The sequence below is a fragment of the Cupressus sempervirens genome, chromosome 4, assembly GCF_028749045.1.
Source record: "Cupressus sempervirens isolate cs-2001-9-10 chromosome 4, ASM2874904v1, whole genome shotgun sequence".
Lineage (NCBI taxonomy): Eukaryota > Viridiplantae > Streptophyta > Pinopsida > Cupressales > Cupressaceae > Cupressus > Cupressus sempervirens.
This window is the reverse complement of record NC_143121.1, coordinates 759,858,236-759,877,167: the sequence shown is the minus strand read 5'-3', so window position 1 is coordinate 759,877,167 and position 18,932 is coordinate 759,858,236. Positions and strand designations below refer to the sequence as shown.

Here is an 18,932-nt window from a genome sequence, read left to right as displayed (position 1 = left end):
TAAAAAATAAACATACAATCTTATTGTCACTAAAACATAAACATGTAATTTTATTATCAAAAAAATTAAACTTGCAATATTGTTATCACTAATTTTTTGGCAATATTATCATTATTTTAAAATAAACTTGTGATATTTTCATCACAAAAAAAAAATTGTGATAGTCATCTATAAAATAAACTTCCAATATTGCGATGACTATGAAATAAATTTGCAATAGTCTTGAAAAGATAAACTTTTGATGTTGTCATCACTAAAAAATAAACCCATGATATTGTCATCACTAAAAAAATTTAAATAAATTTATGATATTGTTATTACTAAAAAATAAACTTGTAATATTGTCATAAAAAATAAACTTGTAATATTGTAATCACTAAAAAATTAAGCTTATATTTAGTGCTTCCAACTTCAATTGTATGTAATTTTTTGATTCAACCTTTCAGATCACAATATATGGATAAAGGGAGAGCTACAAAAGATGAACAATTAGTTACAGATCAAGCAACTAAACTTTGAATATTATCATGGCTTAAAAACAAATTTGTGACATGACTAAAAAAATAAACATACAATATTGTCATCACTAAATTGCTATTAAAAAACTAAATTTTTGGTATTGTCATCACTACAAAAATAAATTTATAAAATTGTTATTGCTATAAAATAAACTTGTACCTCTCCACTATTGTTAATCAAACTCTTCTCTTTTGTACCTCTCTTGCGTTCATTAGGTTTACTTACATTCCTCATGAATGGAACATAGTTGCTGATTGTTTGGCCAAATGGGCTTATGTTCATGCACGGGGCTAGAATATTATGGATAGGGGGTAGCTACCTCTTGATCTGTTACAAGAATTCAATGAACTTGTTGATCAAGATAGGGCTCCTTATTGAGGTCTCCTTGTTGTAATCCTTTCTATCTTAATAAAATTTTACCCCTCTTTTTCTGATAAAATAAACTTGTGATATTGTCATCGTTAAAAAATATTTTACAATGTTTACATCACTAAAAACTAAATTTTCATTGCTATAAAATAAATTCACAATATTATCGTAAAAAGTAAACTTTCGCTATTGTCACCACTAAAAATTATATCTGTGATATTGTCATCACTAAAAAAAATTGTGATATTGTCATCTCTAAACTTTCGATATTGATATTATTAGATATTGTTATCACTAGTAAAATATTTGTGTGTTATTGTCATTACTAAAAAATAAACTTGTGATATTGTCATTACTAAAAAATAATTTTTTAATATTATTATCACTAAAAATAAACTTGTGTTACATCACTAAAAAAAACTTATGATATTATCATTAAAAAATTAAGTTGCAATATTGTCTTAAAAAATAAACTTGCAATAGTATCATCACTAAGAAGTAAACTTGCAATATTCTCATAAAAAGAAACTTAGGATATTGTCATCATGAATTTATTTTTTAATAATATTTTCATTAGAAAAATGAACTTATGATATTATCATCACTAAAAAATAAACTTATGATGTTTTCATTAAAAAAAAAGTGATATTGTCACTAAAAAAAAATTGTGATATTGTCATCTCTAAAAAATAATTTTGCAATATTGTTGTAATCAAAAAATATAATTTGCAATATTATCATTAATTTTAAAAAAATTGTGATATTGTCATTACTAAAAATAAACGTGCAACATTATCATTCCTAAAAAATAAACTTGTGATATTATCATTATTGAAAAATAAAATTGTGATATTGTCATTAAAAACTAAACTTACGATATTATACAGAAAAAATAACAAACTTACACTAGTGACAATAACAAACTAAAAATAAATAGAACAAAAAAGATTGGACCAAAAAAAGGAAGGAAGAGAAAAAGACACAAATTATGCAAAAGATGTAAATAAAAAATAACTAGTGAGCAGGACGCAATAGATCAACAAAGCATTTAATTAGTAAACCAAAGCAGACGATTCAAGAACCTAATCGATAGATAAGGAAGCACCCAATAATATCAACATGTTAATCTAGCAGAGAAGCAAATAAGATTGGAATTTATAGCATCGACCCTCATCATATCAAGGCTTCTCCCTCTAAAAATCTACAATTTGCAGTAAAAAAATCTAATCCTTTTTTGCCACTTTTGGGGTATGATGATTTCAAGTAGAAGTTTCGATTATAGACAAAATACAACCATCAGATTAGTAAAAATGTAAATGCATCCAATCAAAAGCTGCTAGTTAAATTTAAAGAAAAATTAGGGTTTTGTCTAGTGGATAAAGACAATAAGAACAATAGAGGAGTAACCAAATTGGTAAGCAATCAGGACAATATACTACATCTATCAATGGATCATCATAAGGCAAGTCAAACTCTGGCACCTCCTCAAATCAATATAGAAGAATATTTTTCCCAAATTAGACAACACATGGAATTGGAAGGGCTTTTGTCCTAATATTATTTTTCCAATAGCAAGCCTAGACAAATAAATTTAATTTTTTAATCATACCAAATATGTAGCAAAAAATAGTTTATCTCTATATTCCCAATAGAAAGGATATCTCTCTAATCTTGATAACCATGGAACAAATCTCCAGAAGGTAGAACATCCCAAACCCATATCACATCTTAAAATGGCTTATATCCCACCACATCATAGGATTGGTACCCCCAATTCCTCATGTCAATCCCCTATTCAAAACATGTCAACTTCACAAACGTACAAAGAAAAATCTGAAGAACATGTCCTGATTATTAGAAATTAGGTCAGTGAAGAACAATGGAAGGAGTGTCAAAAAGTGGGTATATTCACATTTTGGAAAGGACCAAAACAAGAAATAATCAATCTCATTTGTTGTTTAAAGGAATTCTACAGAAATTAGGTAAGTGTATCTCACCATTCTAATAGTTTGATATATATACACTATAGTAATGAAGATGTGAAAAAAGATTTCCTCTTTACATCTCTGTTTGCTTTTATAAAGGATTTTTTGTTAAATCCATTGAATGGATGTTGGATTGCAAGGAAAATTAGTTAGATTTATCCATTCCAACCTAGATTTCCATTCAATCCATACCTCCTAAACTAATGCATTTAGAGATTCTTAGGAAAATCAGATATTCAATTGATAATTTAATAGGAATTGATGCTTCTTATAAAGCCTGTAACTCTATTAAATTTTTGGTTAATGATAAGAATAAAACTCTAGAACACAATAAGATTAAAAGTTAATTACAAAAAACTCTATATAACACTTAAAATATCACAGATTTGAAGGTAAAATATTAGAAATAACTAGATTAGATAATGATAGAAAGATATCATTTAACACTTTACAATCAACATCGAATCTTATAGACACTTTTCTTATGATGAGCATTAGAAATAAAATAGAAAAATAGGGGAAAATCATAAATGAGATCAATGGGTTGAAGCCAAGTAAGGATATAATAAGGAAGGAGATATAGAAAGGGACGAAGGTAGAATCATATCAGAAAAAATAATGGAAAATAAAGAGAGGGGAAATAGTTTCTTGTCAATTACCAAGAAGGATCAGAAGAAATAAATGGAAACACTACAAGAGTCAAAAGGAAAAATTGATCAAAGAATAGTAATGGAAAAGGTTTTAAATTTAGATAACAATAAAGAAAGTATCAAACTAGCAGAAGAATCTAAAGACACTACTCCATAGATGACTTTAGATCTTCTCTATGAAGATCAAAACCATAAAGAAAATAAAAAGAGGAAAGAAGAAACATCAAAAGATAATATTTCTAAAAGAAAGAAGTTAAAGACAACCAGTAATAGTAAAAGATTAAGCAAGAAAAAAAGGAAAACACAAAAAGATAAGATTATTAGGGCTATAAGTAAAATTTCAAGAAAGGAAGTGTGATTCTAAAAACAAAAGAGCATAGAGGAAAACAATAAGAATCTTGAAGAAATAGAAAAAAAACATATTTTCTATGAAAAATCTACAGATTAAGATAATGCTAATTGTCTAAAAGAAATATCAAAAACTCCATAGCAAAAGAAGGTAGTAAAGGAAGCAAGCAATAAAAAAAAGGCAATAAAATTATGCACCAAATTCTAGCAGACACCAACCACAAATCATGTATCGCCTATCTCTAAGATGAGTAAGTATAATACAAAGGAAAATGATCAAAGTAAGACAAAATTAAATATATTAATTTCATGACTTCCTGGATAATGATGCACCAAAGAATGAAGAGATGGAAACGATAATTGTAGATAACATAGAGAAAGAGACCCTGGAATGATTAACTGATGAATTAATCCAAGTTTTTAACTTTGATAATATTGATAACAACAGTGACTTACACAAAAAGGATTTAATGTTGACCTTAGTTTGGTTTTGACAATTAAGTGTGAACACACTTAAGATATTTACTAAGTTCATGTTGATCTAGTAACACATGTTGACTATAATATGTATAGATGTCGAGTTGCAATGAGTGTCGACTCACTCATGTGCCATAGTGAATAGTTAGTGCTAAGCAAGTTCAAGTTCCAAGCAAGATAGAATTATAGTAAGTGCCAAGCATTAGTATTATTGAGTGCCAAGTAACACAGAATGGACCTAGTTGTTTGTGATGGCACAAACAATTATGTAAACCATATTTATGTCGACTTAAGGATAGATCTTGAAGTTTTGAAGATAAGATCAAATCCATTTAGTTTTCCTATGCAATCAACATGCAACCAATCAGAAAATTGGAAAGGATTAAGTGGAAAAATGAATGAATCTCAATAATAGATTCATACCTAACCTTAAGCCACCAAAGTCTTTTTAAGGAAGATGAAGCCCTATAATTCAGTGTATATGTGTGTATGCAAGGAAGTGATGCAAGTGAAGAATTGAATGAAGTGGAAGGGTTGAATTAATCAGAAAGCATTCAAGGTGACTTAGAAGTGTGAAAGAATCATAGAATCAATTTGCAGAACAAAGGAGAAGCTATACAACATTTTAATAGCAGATCAAGAGGATCAAGATGGATAGAATTGTGATCTGAGATCAACAAGGAAAATTTGTAAATTATCAAATCAAACATTCTACTATTACTTTCTAACAACTATATCAATAGAGTGAAATCTTTTGGACTAAGGTTGATTTAACAATCATTGTAAAATCCTTTAATAGGGTGACATTTCAAGTGAGTGTTTTAAAGTCCTTTAACCAGGAGCACTTCTAACAAGGTGTTAAAATATTTTAACAAGGTAGGATCTAACAATCCTTTGTAAGCCTTTAACAAGGTAGGCCTTTCATAGGGTAGATCATGAAAATGGTCAAACTATGTAACCTTAATAGGTGACTCTTCATTGCTGCAGTAGTGAAGAATTATGGGTGTCATCCCCACCCAAGTTTTACCTTCTCATTAGAGGGTTTCTAGGTAATCATATCAGGTGTCAAGTGTGTGTATGATTATATGTTTGATGCATTTTCTCTATATTTCATTTCAGTTTTTCTATGCATCTAATGAATGGTAAAAAATTAGTTTAAGTTTTAAAGTTTGAACTTCTGATTCATCCTCACCGCCCTCTTAGAAGTATATATTTCCCATTTGTATTTCCAAAAATTGGTATGAGAGCCTATTTTTCAATAGGAGAAGCCTTACAGCTTGGAGAAATGATCTTGAAATGGAAGTTTACAAGTTGGGAAAGACTATTGAAAACTAGGAGATTAAGATACATCTCATACTACAACAACTGAATGAGGCCAAAGATGCTTTGAAGAGTTCACTAAAGAGAAGGAAATAGATTGCTATGGCAGAAAATGACACACAATAAAAAGCGATTGACCCCACAAAATTATTTGTAGATGGTAACTCCAATGAATTCAATACAAAAATTGTAGATCTCATGGAAAAGAATAGAGCACAAGCTGAAGAAATAAAAAATCTCAAGTTGGAACAAGAATCACAAGCCATATTGATATGTTAGGTGATTGAACAAAAGAAGAAAGTTATAGAAGATGAGGCCATGATTGAAGAAGACAAAATAATTTTGGCAAACGAATTGGAGGAAAAGTTAGCAAAGTTATCTAGGATCTCAAACATGCAATTGGACATCCTAAGAAAAATGATGAATGCTCATCATGAGTTGAATTTCAAGGACATTGAGATAACTACATTAAAGTTGCAAAATGACCTAAAAAGAGAAAAGGAGTTTCCTAAAAGTTTCAACAAGCTAAATGAAGCCATCAAGTACTTTGAGCAACTACTAAAATCCCCTAGATCTAGTAAACATACATCAAGACTGGGCTATATAAGCACTGAAGAAGGAGAATCATCCAAATTTGTTGAGGAAAGGAAAAATTAAGGTAAGAACTCCAAACCTACTTGTCATCATTGTGGTAAGAAATGGCATACAACTAATGTTTGCAGGAACAAGAATGCTAGTCATAATGCTAAGCAAAAGAACATGACTCATTGTCATAAGTGTAACAAACAAGGTCATCAGGCACATGAATGTAGAACTAGAACCATGTATGCACCAAAATTTGAAGGACACTACTAAAATTGTTAGAAGTTTGGACATAGAGCCTTTGAATGTAGATCCAAGTCCACATGGTCATCAAGCAAGCCAATAAAGGTAAGAAGCTATGAAAAATCCTATAACTAGGATTACAATACAAGACATAGCTATCATTATTTTCAAGAGTATGGACACATCCTTGAGAATTGCATAAGAACACACTTTAGTGGTAACTACAATAGATGGTTGAGTCAAACTACATACTTTAGTTGTTTTAAGACTAGTCATATCAGCAAGCATTTCCCAACAAGGTCAAAGACAACTAACTTAGAATTTAACAAAGGAAAAGGCAAGATAGATGTTGAACACACAAAAGGAGAGATGAACAAAACATGGAAGAAGAAAGATGGATGCAGCACGTCAAATGAAGGGATCACTTCACCTAATAGGTCAAGTGGTCACATCTCATCAAATTATGCAAAGAAGGTAAGTGGGACTGATATTTAAAATGTTTTATCATACATTAGTTCCAAAAGAAGTTAGCACTAAAAATATATATTAGCATGAAGAAAGATGCAAGATAATAAGGAAAATCCAAGGTCAAATCTTCAAGTTTTCACCTTACTACTGAGTATGAAAAGTTCTCTTTAGTTGTCGAGTAAAATACTAGTATCTGTCAAGTTGTCATCTAAAGTCAGTTGAAGCTGAGTCAGTAGTAGCTACCGAGTGATGGTAAAATAAATGGATGCTAAGTAAACTAGAAATTGTATTAAAGTCAAGTTTATAGTTGTACATGTACCATGCAATAAATGCTATATTTTGAAAAGGTATAAGGTCAAATTTCACATATTTCTTTGTCATTATGAATTTAGAGCAAGAGCGAGTAGAGTGAAGAAGTGATTCACAAGCGAGATTGAAGAATTTGCATGAATCATAGTGAAGATCAAGCATCAGTTCATCGATTTCAAAGGTATTCTTCATCTGCCAAGCTATGCAGTTTCATATTTCTTAAAACCCTAGTTTTTATAATGGCCTCAAGTTCAAATAATGTAAAGGAGAAAGAAATGTTCGACATTCAATTAGTTAGCAATGAGGTCAAACAACGAGATTTCAAGGCTATACCAAAATTTTCTTATAAAAATGACCCAGCAAATACATTATCTTTCATTCTGCCTAAGGTTGTAATGGTCCAAGATGTGATGAAGTGTTATAATTGCAAGGTAGGAGGCATTGGAGACATGGAAATTAGACAAGCATTTGAAAAATTATGTGAAAATGGGTTATTAAAGGGGGAATTTAAAATTGTAGAGAGAAAGGGCTTAACTCGTGCCCTAGATTTCCCAATAGTTTTCAAAATTGAATGGATCAAAATAGTTCTGAGTAGAATACATGATGGATGTCTATGGTTAGAAGGTGGACACATCAAAATTTCAAAGACTATTATACATAGGGTTTCTGGATACCCAACCCTAGATTGGTCCAAGATATTGAGAAGCGATTCTAAAGAGGTAATTGAGAGAAACACAGGGGCTACGTGGAACAAGTGTGGAATGACTATTGACACTGTTATAGATCCACTTATTGACTTTTCCATTAGATTCATATCACATAAATTCTATCAGTCAAGTAGACCAAATAGTGTTCCCTATATAGCATTTGATGTAGGATATAAGATTGTCAAGAAAGATCATACCTATGATCTTCCAAAACTTCAGTTGCAACAAATAATGGAGAACCTAGGAGCAATAAGAAAGTCAAAGAGTGCTCAATGTAAATTTAGATCAATATTGGTATGTATTTTTTCTATGTGCAAAATGAGTTCCCATCTTTTGGAAAATTAGGATGGAAGACCAATAGGTTAGTTGTTGTGTAAATCAATGAGTATATTGAGAAAATGGGAGAGTATTTTGAGACAGTAATGACTAGCTATTTTGAAGACTTCAAGAAGTCCATCAAATAGAGGTTAGGAATTCATGTTTCCCTAGAGGAGCAACATTACAATGATATTTTTTTCCTTGTAGACATTGACTACACTTTCATCTAAGCTATTGTACCTAGAGTCAGATGGTTAAGGCCTTTTGGATATGAAATTAATATTGATGAAGCCTTAGCTTCTATCACTGCACTACTTGGTGAAAAAATTGATAAGACTGCCAAAATTTTTGGTAGTTATGATGTTGTAAAGTTAAAGGTTGAGATGGATTTGAAGATAGCCTCAACTTTGAAAAAGAAAGACAAAATGGTGAGAAAACTAAAAGCTAAGTTTGGGGAAGGTGCAGGAGATAAGAATGAAGAAGATGAAGAGGAAGAAGAGGTACAAGGTCAAGAACCTCTTGCTTTGACCCAAGGAATGGGTGAAGATTAGGAAGAAGAAGGTGTTGAGGAAGAAGATTTGAGGAAGCACCAACAAAGCCACAACCAAAGAAAAGAAAAGCCAAGACACAGCTTGTTGCAACTAAACAAAAGGCAAAAAGGGTTACCAAACCTAGTGCACCAAAGCCAATAGCTCTAGTAACAAGAACCACTACAAGGGAAACTACTCAAAAAGCCAAGGAGCAAGAAAAAGAGAAAAATAAGGCTACTGAATAGAGTAGTCCTATGAAGAAGAAACCAAGAAGAAAATGTGTAGCACAACTAGAGATAGATGATGAGAAGATAGAGTTTGAGGAGACAAGTCAATTTAGAATGACAACTCATGCTCCCAAATTTGCTCTTGAAAACATTTGTGTAATGTTAGGGATAATGTAGATTTGACAGGATTAAAAGACATTGAATTTGGAAAACTTGGTAGAGAAGACCAAAACACGATAGAAGAGTCAGTATATGCCGTGATGGCAAAATTCAAGAACACTCCTCTTGAATTGAACAATACAATGCCTATGGAATTGTATACCATTATTGAGAATAACTAGCATTATTGCCTAAACATGGAAAAAGAAATAAGAGAATCAACATTAGCACAACTGATGCCAGAGTTAACAAGGGAGAAAATTACCAAAGCAAACAAAAAATATGGAACTCAATTTGTACCCAAATATAAGTTGAAGTTAATATATGGATTGACAACTGTAAAAAAGGAGAAGAAGATACCTTTGAGGGAAGAAATAATGAGGAAGAATGTGAGGACAAGGAAGATGAAATAGAAAAAGAAAAAGAAAAAGAAGACACCATTGTCGAGGAGACACAACAAAAGAAAGATGAGATGGCAACAGCTAATGATTAGCAAACAAAATAGAGTGTGGAAGACTCACAATTGCCAGCAATGAGCCCTCCACATGACACAAACACACCTACAGAGACCATAATAGTGAAAGATGTTCCTAATAGCTCACCTCAGAACATTAATCCATTAACTGCAGAGGATCTGAAAAAGATACTTGACCAATCCACATTACAAGCAAGATTATGTGAAAATCATATATTGGTCAGTGTGGATGAGCTTCAAAAAGCAGTAGCTAATATAATAAGGGAAAAGGTGAACACACAAGAACCATCTTCTATCATACCTATAGCTACCAATGCTCATTCAATAATAAAACCAGAGGATAAATCTACAAAGGTTGACACTACTAAAAAAGTTGATGTAGTTGATACAACTTAGACTACAGAAGTAAAGGAGCCTACAAAAGAACAAGCAGGAAAAATAGATGTTTTTGTACATAATACACAAACACAAGGTGCACCACAATTAATTGTAATTGATCAAGGTAGATCTGATGAAGTAAAGGACACACCCAAGGAGAAGGAGCAAGAAGCCATACAGACATTGGTAAACTTACCAACATCTGGCACTCCTACTAAAGTCCTTTGGAGGCTAAGCACTAACGCAATACCATTGTAGATTTCAGCACCAAGCTCTAGCTCAACAAAGGTTGCTAAGGTATTTCACTATGGTGATGTACTTTTAGATGAAGAAATAGAGATACCCATATATGACTATGCAACCATGACATTAGAACAAATCAATATAATGCAAGAAGCATTGGAGAGAATGAAGAATCAAGAAATGCTCAAGAAAGAGTACAAATAGAGACAAGCACTTCAAGAGATAAAAGACATCTTTTTAGATGCTTTTAGCTTGCAAAAACCTGATGAATCTAAACCTATATTAGAACAACTATTAGAAATTGTTGAATAGGTGACTAATAAAGACCAAGATACTAATGTTAAATTATGGAATGGTTTGAAAATAAATTTCATGAGAAATTCAATGAGAAAATATTCGGTGAAATAGAACTATCATAAGTTGAATTGGCTAACAAAATTGAGAAGGTAAAGAAAGTACTTGAGAAAATATTGTCATTATACACAAAATTATGTAATCCCACACTCTTCACACAAAAAACAAGCCATAGAACCCTGAACCTAGAAAGAAACTTGAAGATATCAGGTATGCAACTGCCCCAAAATCTAGCTCAAAGTGAGAAGCATTTTCATTTGGTGCTTCATACACAAAATCAACTAGTTGTGTTAATAGAAAAAGAGGCTAACATCAGAGCCAAGTTGATTAATATAAAAGCTTCCCTTGCCCTTCATATGGGAATATTCCAAAAGAAACTAGCTTATGCGGAAATAGTATTAAAGAAAGATCCCAATCTTTCAACATTGGACGGACTAGTTCACCTAGCAGTAGAGACAGCCATCCAAATAAAATCCTTAGATGTTGCATTAGAAAATTGGGATTTTGCTTTGAAGATTTTAATGTAAGTCCACAAGAACTTTTTGGACAAATACACAATCAGTGTATAGACCATTTGACATAAGCGTCAAGAAAGGGGAAGATAATAAATAATAAAGGGGGAGAGAAATATGAAAGGAGGAAATAAAAAGTATCAGTATATAGAGGAAGATAATCTGAAAGGGGGAGAGAAAACAAAGAGGGAGCAAGTAGAAAAAGAGAAAAAATAGAGTATATCAAAAAAAAACAAAGTGTTAGTACTTTTGAAGACAGAGAGTATCAGCAAGAGTATCAGCATGAAAAAATCTATTCAAAAAAGCAAAATATTGAGGTATATGAGTCTATTACAGAGTTTTGAAAATTTAGAAGTTATATATATATGATGAACTATGTATATATTATACTCAAGGAAATTATATTTGTTATGTACAGTTAAGTGTTTTTGACACTCATGTCAAAAATGGGATATTGTTGGTCTTAGTTTCATTTTGACAATTGAGTGTCAACACACTTAAGATATTTACTAAGTTTATGTCAAGCTAGTAACACATGCCAAGTATAATATGTATAGATTTTGAGTTGCAGTGAGTTTCAATTCACTCATGTGTTGAGTGAATAGTTAATGTCGAGCAAGATCAAATTATAGTAAGTGTCTAGCATTAGTATTATCAAGTGCTAAGTAACATAGAATGGACCTAGTTGTTTGTAATGACACAAACAACTATGTAAAGCATTTTAATGCAAACTTATAGATAGATCTTGAAGCTTTGAAGAGAAGATCAAATCTATTTGGTTTTCCTATGCAATCAACATGCAACCAATCAAAAAATTGGAAAGGATTAAGTGGAAAAATGAATGAATCTCAGTCATAGAGTTATACCTAACCCTAAGCCACCAAAGTCTTTTTAACAAATATGAAACCCCATAATTCAATGTGAAATGTCCCTTTACTGGTTTTTTATGATATTTCCAACCTTTAATCAGATCTTTAAGATCAAACAACTAATATCACAAAGATCCTCCAAATTTCTCAAGAAACCCCAAATCGGGTATGCCAGAAATGGTGCCAAAAGCTTCACAGCTTCGCCTATTATTAATAAATCTAAAAATGGACATTTTTACAGAAATTTCAGTAGCATAACAGCCTACAAAATGAAATTTCCAGATCTGTATATCCTTTACAGAACAGCTCACAAATGTAGGACAAAAACTATGCTCATTGGGCTCCCGAAATTAACACAAAAATGCCCGGAAACACCACAAAAACACTGATAAAATATCTCAGAAGTTTAATCACATCCCAATACATATATTCAGCTATATTTTAACATCTTAAAGTCTACAATATAGCAGCAACCCAAACTGATATGAAATACTCAACTGAAAACACCAAACTCATACCAAAAAACAACCCAAAAACTCACAAATCTGCACTATTCAGCACAAAGGCAAACTTTGTATGAGCATGCACATGGAATGGCTTCAAACTCCCATCCTTAGCCTTCCTAGAAACCTACAAACTCCCATTCTTGGGCCTCCCTGGAAACCTACAAACTCCCGTTCTTGGGTCTCCTTCTCCACAGGTTTGGCAGCCTCTGAAGAATAACAAAGAAATGAGCAAAATCAAGATCTCGAATATACCCAAAATGCCTCCAAACCCCTTAAAAGAGGGCATAACTGTAACTCACGTCAAAGAGAGGTTAATGAAACATATTTTAATAATAATTTTCATTTATTATTCCAACGGTTTCAAAGATTAACCCCCTTTTTCCAAAACTTCACTTTCTTGGGCCTGCCTGCCTTAGCAAAGATTATTATTTTTTTATTATTTGAAAAGGGGACATGACACAATGTATATGTGTGTTTGAAAGGAAGTGGAAGGGTTGAATTGATAAGAAAGCATTCAAGGTGACTTAGAAGTGTGAAAGAATTTTAAAATCAGTTTGCAGAAGAGAGTAGAAGCTATATAGCTTTGTTATAATAGATCAAGAGGATCAAGATGGATAGAACTGTGATTTGAAATTAGAAAGTCAAAGTTGTAAGTTATTAGATCAAAAATTCTACTATTTTTTTTTAACAATGGCATCAGTAGATTGAAATCCTTTCTACTAAGGTTGATTTAATAGTCATTGTAAAATCCTTTAACAAGGTGACATTCCAAGTGAGTGTTTTAAAGTCCTTTAACCAGGCACACTTCTAATAGGGTGTTAAAATCATTTAATAGGGTAGGATCTAATAATCCTTTGTAAGCCTTTAATAGGGCAGGCCTTTCATAGGTCAGATCATGAAAATGGTCAAACTATGCAACCTTAACAGGTGACACTTTATTGCTGCAGCAGTGAAGAACCCCACCCTAGTTTTACCTTCTCATTGGATGATTTTTGGGTAATCATATCAAGTGTCAAGTATGTGTATGATTATATGTTTGATGCATTTTCTTTACATTTCATTTCATTTTTTGCATGCATCTAATGAATGGTAAAAAATTGGTTTAAGTATTAAAGCTTGAACTTTTGATTCACCCCCCCACTCTTAGAAGTATATATTTCCATTTGTATTTCCAACATTTAATACAAAAAGTATTAAAAAAGGGTGGAGATAATTACACATTTGAAGACTTGAGAAGGGATATGCGACTCATTGAGGAGGAAGATAAAAGAAATATAGATTTGCAAATAATCAAAATTGAAAGAACCATAGGACAAGGAGATGGTATGGAATTAGATAAAACAAGGTGCAGCCCAGCTTTAGCAGATGATATACATACAGGTAATAAAAAAAATTTGGTAGAACTGATAATGAAAGAATTAGAAAATGAAGAAGAATGTGAGAAAGATGGTAAGCAATCTGAAAGTGCTTTAAATGCAAATGAGAATATAGAGCAACTAGGTATTTTGATGAATCAAGAAGTATTAAATTCCACTAAAAATGACAGAGCAAAAGCCAAAAGAGGAAGGAAGTCACTTAAAGAAGTTATAGAATCAGATGGCCAAGAAAAGGAATAGCAAAAGATTAATCAATTACTTAACAAAGGGAAGGGGAAATCCTTCCCAAGACAACATGAAGATCACTACCTAGAATACTAGAGGCTTAAATGTACCTAGCAAGAAAAGATTACTAAAACATAATTTAAAATAATTTGAATGCAAAATTGTAATGATACAAGAAAAAAAACTAAATAAGGAAGAAGGAATTAAGCTAGAAAAGATATTAGGTAATTCACTACTACATTAGGCCCCCGTTTTCAACCAAAATTTTTGACCAAAGGCCTATTTGGGTTGTTAAATTCATTTTTTTTGAAAAAATGGGCCCAATATGGTCAAAATTTTGACTATGGTAAAATTGTTTAAATTTCAAGCTTCACAACATAACAAAAAAGGTCACGGCAGTGTTAATTTTGTTTTGGGGTGCACCGTGACTGCAATGGGCAGGACTTTGGTCCAGGGTCAATAGGAGAGGAGAAAGGAGGTAAGAATCTAGTCATTAGATATCATTCCAAGTTTGTTATCTATCATAAAGTTGTAGAGGAAGATTCCAAATCTATTCAATGCTTTTACATTTTCTCTTTCTCTTCAACTCATCACAATTTAAAAAATAGAGCCACTGTTAATTCTTTTAGGTCAGAAAGTTGTTTTATAGGTGATGTTTAGGTTCAAGGTTAGCATATATTTAAATGCAAGGATAAAGCTGTGGAAAATTTATATTTCTGATATAATGCACTATTCATTTTTTGTATTTCTTTTGCATGCAGGGAATCTCAAGATGTCTTGGTGTTGGAAAACTCTAGATTGGAAACAAAGAATATAATATGCCATAGCTGCTCCCAATTTCTTTTTCACTCAAATTAGCAGCATTACCTCTGATAGAATTTGATCTAGACCCATTCGCATAGGTTTGTGGCCATTTTATTGTAGATTTCTTTGCAAGACATTAAACAAGAACTCAATCTTTGGGAGGATTAATATATTGTAGAACATCTATATCTACATTCCTTTCCTCTTCATTCTAGTAGTTTATTTTCATCTTTCTGTATGGCTTGCATCCACAACATGACCTTGTTGAGTCAAGAGTCTTTTTCACTACTTTATTTAAAGAAGAAAGGAATCTTAGCTTGCAAGTTTTCAAAAGAACTTCATTGTAGAGTTTGGAGCCCCAGCAATGTAAATACTATGAGGAAACTATACGAGATGCATTGTTATAAGTTATACAAGATTTCCTGGTGCAATCTAGAAGTACCTTTTAAGGAACTATTTCTCCAAAATAGAAAATGTAATGTAGTGATTCTAGCAAATGATGTGCAGATAGGTATGCTTGTGTGGGAGAAAAAAGAAGAAGAAAAGAAGCAATTTGCTTTATCATCTTTGGCTAAAGACACAGCTCACACTCTTGAAGCTATGTTATATTCTCATAGATAGTCCTACTATAAATAATTATTCATTTTTTCCCTCATGCTTGTGCTTTGAATGATTAGGAGTAGCGTGTATCTTGTTGTTGTTTCAAACTGCTGAAAATATCAAGCAACAAAATGCTTAATATCATAGTGAAATGACTCACACAATCTAGGGATTAGCCAATTCCCAATATCAACTATATGAATGAATCACTATAACCCAACTTCAACAAAACCAAATGATGGTTTCCTACTCTTCTGGCTCAGCTAAACCAAGGCAGGTATACCTAGGGATAATTCTAATGCAACTGTATATGAAATTATCTTAGTTTCATTCTGTTTCTCATCTGTTACCTTCACATACATACACAGCTCACTTCAATTCTTCAATGCTCTCAAACTTATACACATCCCTTATCAGCAGATCTGGTCATAATTCTCCTAAAATTTAAAAATAATTCTAGAAATAATAGCTACCTAAGACTCCAAAATTAGGTATAAATGAGTTGAGACCAGCATTTATAATTCTTGAACAAGATTGAAATAATTTTGATTTTATAAGATGACTTGATATGCAGCAGCAAAATTCATCCTTGTTTACTTCTGATTTATAGGACCAATGCCATATCCATTGGGCAAGAAATTGACTATTGGCAAGAGATCTAATTCAAATAACTTGTATAAGAATTAATCAACTGCAATCACCCATCTCCATTCTTATGCAATATCCCTTTTATGAACTCATAAACCCTACTGATTTACTGAAGCATTTATATAATTTCTTGAATTAAAAGCAACAATAAAACCAGCATACAACCCATCCAGACTGCATTCAGCCAAATAAACCTTATTTAAATGACTTCAAAGTAAACAAACCCATAAAATTGAGACAGAAATTGATGACACAGATATAGTGTAAATACCTTGGAGTATTATCCTTTTCATATGACTAATACAATAACCAATAGAAAACCAATTGAATGCCCAGAATAGATTTCCATTTCTGTCATTTCAATTTGCTTATTAAAAAGTACAATGGAAGAAAACTCAAAACCCTTGCATACTATTGGACCGACTGTATATGTACTCTTCTTGAAAGAAAAAAAAATTACACAAGTCTTGGACCATCACAATGCCTTGAAAACTCATTTATATAGATATGAGTTGCAACAAGCAAAGGGAAAATGTGATTGATAGGTATCCAAGGAACAAAACATTACACAAAAGACAAAAAGGTCACAATAGAATGCCAGGTGTATCAAATATTCTTTTAGGTAGGCCCATTCCTATTACTACTATACTTATCAACTTCTGATTTGTCTCTCATTGTTCTGGATCCTTAGAATACATGGTTGCCAAGCTAGCCAATGAGGGGTGATCTTGTGATGCCTTTAGATCAGTTTGTTCCTATGGGTTTTCATTGCTTTCACCTTGAGCAGACACTATTTCCTTTTCACTTTCTTCTTCCTTCCATTATGGTGCTGATGTGTCAATGACCTACACCTCATCTTCCTATTCCCTATCATTATCTGAACTGCCTTCCTCCAACTGCTGGTCCGAAGGAATATTTGCCATCCATGTGTTAAACTGTATGTCATCTGGCCAACTGAACCGTAGGATATCATCTTGTTTCTTTAATATATAATTAACCTCCTTTTCAAAACCAACAAATTCTTGCCTCAAAGAATCAAAAAAACTGGACTTTAACCAATTCCTCTGTTGTGGTGGCCCACCAGGCATGCCCCTTTTCATAGACAACTTTATTTATCCTTATGCAGAAAAGGTCATCCAGTTCTTTACTCCATTCATCCTTATTTTTCAATTGGTTCTTTCTATCCAAAGCACAAGGAAACAGATCAAATTTTTTTATTCTTGTATTTATTCAAATAAGAAACAATTTTCAATTGCAAAGCAACTCTCCTGTTATCAAAATCTATCAAGTCATTAGCAATATCATATAATTGTTCAATATGGTCATTTGAAGACCTTATAATTGAATAACATAAAAGGGTGATTTATTTTTCCCTTTTTCCCCACTTGTGAACAATAGGCTTGAGGATTTCATCATGGGTTTTTAGTTGCTCCCATATATTTATTACTCTTACCAACTGATCAAAAAACAAGGGCCATTCAATCTTATCTACCAAATACATTAGGGCCTTTCTAAGCTTATCCTCATATTGTGTATTTAACTCTACATGTAAAGCCCATAGCTTATTTTTTTATTCTTCAAAATCCTCAGCTGTATAATATTTTGGCCTTTGAGGTGTGTCTGGTAGTTCTACAAGGGGGGTGGATTTAAAAGGTTCCACTGGAGGATGGGGGTATGTTATTCTTGGCCTTTTGGACTTCCCCATCACCTTGTTTTCAAGTTCAATTCTCCTTTTTACCTCCCTATTATAGGCCTCAAGAAGTGTTTCATATTTACCCTGTAACTCAGACATGGCTTGTTTCTCCTTCTTTGTAGTATCCAAAAGAAACTTGGAAGATTCCACATTCCAAGATGCTACCTGCACATGTGAGGTATTAGAAACTCTTCTCACAATTAAGCTTCCCATCAAACCAGAGTCATCTTACTGTGATGATGTGGCTCTGGATCCTCTTCTTAGTGATCAACTAACCAATGCAGCTTGATCTTCAACGAATGCAGTGCCTTGAAAGTTCTCTTTATTTTGGTCTTGCAAAGTCAATTTATTTGAAATAGAACTAAAAACTAAACCATCAGCAATATCCCAATTTGGCAACAATAAAATGATGGATGCCTTGACCATTTTCCTCCCTTCCTCAAGGCTTATATTTTACAATTCTTTTATCATTTCTTCTTTAGTTTGGTTCTGAATGGAAGTTTCATCCATTTCTGGATGCTCTATTTTCATCTTTTTACATTTCTCCTAAAAAATGTTCATGTTTTCCCTCCATGCAAACTATTGAAAAGCCCTAGATTTAATAAAACTGTCAGTAGTCAATAATTGATGACTTGCCTACTCTAACATGGGGTCCAATTCCCTACCACTATAATCTGCTACAATTAGATCCAAACTTGGGAGGGAAGGTTCTGGAGGGTTACCCTCATCTAATTATGCTTGAGTAATAAAAATATCTCCTTGTGATCCCATCTATTCGATCTATTCACCAGTGAGATGTTCTTCTCCAATCCTCAGAGGGGACTAAGTGGGCAAATATTCCTAACCTTGAGGCCTTTCTTCTGTTATTACCTTCTGCCTCTTAGGACTAGGCTCATCAGGTCTCTCCTCTTGGGCTATACTAGTGGATCCTTTTATTTGTTTGACCTTATCTATAGGAACCCTTTTATTCTAAATTATAGTATACCCAGGCCTCTTTTGTAAAATTATTTTACCAGCTCCCACATTTGGGGTGAAAGC

General features: G+C 32.4%; 1 long non-coding RNA gene across 1 annotated transcript in view; it reads right to left on the bottom strand.

The window, feature by feature from the left end:
• Nucleotides 1-367: 367 nt before the first annotated feature.
• The window catches only part of LOC149563591 (uncharacterized), a 114,965-nt gene continuing 96,400 nt past the window's right edge, over nucleotides 368-18,932 (bottom strand). The window contains exon 4 of the long non-coding RNA XR_016363567.1: nucleotides 368-846. This is a non-coding gene — a long non-coding RNA (uncharacterized LOC149563591). The remainder of the gene's footprint in view (nucleotides 847-18,932) is intronic.